Source organism: Molossus molossus, unplaced genomic scaffold (assembly GCF_014108415.1).
Source record: "Molossus molossus isolate mMolMol1 unplaced genomic scaffold, mMolMol1.p scaffold_m16_p_4, whole genome shotgun sequence".
Lineage (NCBI taxonomy): Eukaryota > Metazoa > Chordata > Mammalia > Chiroptera > Molossidae > Molossus > Molossus molossus.
The window spans coordinates 28451084-28453724 of NW_023425377.1; the positions used below are offsets into that span (position 1 = coordinate 28451084).

The 2641-nt window shown below is 42.0% G+C and overlaps 1 pseudogene; it reads left to right on the top strand.

The window, feature by feature from the left end:
* The first annotated feature begins 645 nt into the window (after positions 1-645).
* LOC118643535 lies at positions 646-1431 on the top strand (annotated as a pseudogene).
* Positions 1432-2641: the final 1210 nt, after the last annotated feature.

Sequence of the window (2641 nt, forward strand, 5' to 3'; positions counted from 1 at the left end):
TGTGCCCAGTAAAGAGATTACAGAAAATTTTTTATGAACTTGAATGTGTACACATTTGGGGACAAATGTACAACCGTCTAAACTGCAATTTTAGTGTGTATACATATATAAAATATATACATTATATATATAGAAACATGTTAAAGTAGTATATTCATTAAATTTTAGTATCTATAAGATATATAATACGGTATAATCAAATGTTAGGTAAGGTAGTATATTCATTAGTATATGCCTTTTCCTGCATTTACATTATGTAGCACAATAATAATACACTCTAGTGGTTTACCAGACTGGGTTCAAACCTCAGGTCTACTATTTCCTAGCCTCATGATGTTCGACAAGTTATTTAACCACTCTGTTCTTAGTTTCACCATGTGTCAAATATACAGCACCTTCCTTATTGCATTGTTTGGAAAAGCGCTTGAGGTAAAAGGTGCAAAGTGCTCAGAGCAGTGCCTGGCACACAGTAAGCATGCGTAGCTGTTCGCTGTTGGGTATTTCAGGTGTTCACTTGCATCTTTGTTACAAGGTACTCTACCATCACTAAAGCCCAGTTTTATGATGCTGGGTTTTTTGTTGCTGTTCGTTTTGTTTTTTACATTATCACCCCTTCTAAGTAATTTGAGATATAAAACTTCCAACATGGTCATTGAAATTCTTATTCCAAACCACAGTATCCATTCATCTAATATTAAAAATGTCTTTGTTTTTATTTAGGCGGATATTTGGGACCCGGGGCCAGCCCCGAAGCCTTCGGCACAGCCTACTGCACCGCACTCCACCTGCACAGCACCTGACTGGCCCTCCGGCTCCCAAGGCCTAGTGCTGGAGAGTGCGGCCTGGCGGCCGAGCTGGAGGCCGTGGGCATCGCGGGTGTGGGCGTGGGCGTGGGCGTGGGCGTGGGCCCCTGCACCGCGACGGCCCTGGCGTCTGGTTGGAAGCACCACTGGGGCCGCTGTGCGCGCCGTTGCCCTGGGCTTGCACCAGCACTTCAGCTACATGAAGCTCACCAAGGCTGTGCGCTACCTGCAGCAGCCCAAGTGCCTGCTCGTGGGCACCAACATGGACAGCCGGCTCCCCGGGAGAACGGCCGCTTCATGGAGAAGTACCGGCTGTCCGGTCCGAGCCGTGGAGATGGCCCCCAGCCCAGGCCGACATCACAGGGAAGCCTAGCCGCTTCATCTTCCACTGCGTGTCCCGGGAGTACGCATCAACCCGGAACGCACGGTCATGGTGGGAGATCGCCTGGACACAGACATCCTCCTGGGAGTCACCTGTGGCCTGAAGACCATCCTGACCCTCTCCAGAGTCTCCACTCTAGGAGGTGTGAAGAGTAATCAGGAAAGTGACTGCGTGTCTAAGAGGAAAATGGTCCCTGACTTCTATGTTGACAGCACAGCTGACCTTTTGCCCGCCCTTCAAGGTTAAAGATTTAGTGTCTTTAATCTACAGAATAAAAAAAAAAAATTAAAAACCAAATTTAAAAAAAAATATTTGGAGTATTGTTTTTAAAATATCACCTGGCCGGTGTGGCTCAGTGGTTGAGCGTAAACCCATGAACCAAGAGGTTGCTAGTTTGATTCCTGGTCAGGACACATGCCCAGGTTTTGAGCCCAATCTCCAGTGGGGGGCATGCAGGAGGCGGTCAATTGACGTTTTCTCTCATCATTGTTTCTATTTCTCTCTTTCTCTCTAAAAATAAATAAAGAAAAAAACGTTAATGATCAAAAAAGATATACACATATATATTTTGCAACAACATGAGGCACTTGCAGTATTGAAGTCAAAGTCCCAAGAATAATTATTAAATTGGGGATAACTTTCTTTGCCTTTTAAGAACTAGTTCTGTCCAAAAGTATTTAATTTTGCTACAGGCAAATTTGTCTTCCCAAAACAGTAATTTAGTAATCAAAGTAAAATAATTGAAGTAACAGAAGCAGAATTTAATGAGGAAATTTTCTCTAAGAGCTAAAGGATAATTTGGAGAAAATATATTTGTCATATTTATGATATGAGGTTACATAATAAGCCAGGGATAGTGAAAACATATTTTGGGCAACTACAGTGGTTTTTACCATAATTATCAGGTTTCACTGTGAAACTTGACATCATAACACTCACAGCTGCCAAATCCTTACCTTATTTGGTGCGTGTGTCTATGAATAAAAGTATGGGAAAACTACCCTTGATCAAACCATAATTTTCTGGCACAATTCCCATGACATACTTACTATAAAACAGAAGGAAACAAGGCAACATTAAGATATCTAAGTACAGTTTCACTATAATCCTTAAAAAAAAAATGGAGGGTTTTTTTTGTGTGTGTGTGTATTTGTGAAACATGTAAAAGTGTATGTGTACTGGCATGATTGTGAAACTAATTAAAATATATTACTTTCCTTTTTTGTTACAAGTTTGGCAATTAACATACTAGGTTCCAGGGAAGGACTGGATAGCTCTTATGAGCCCACTTCATAGTCCATCATCTCTTGACCTGGTTGAGATTTTCTACTCCTAATGAGGCCAGCTCAATGACTAACAGAGGTCAGCACATTTACCAAGTACTATAGTTTCTCTATTGTAGTTTACTGGAACCTGTCCTGGGGTGGGGAGGTACAACACCAAAATAAACAAACAA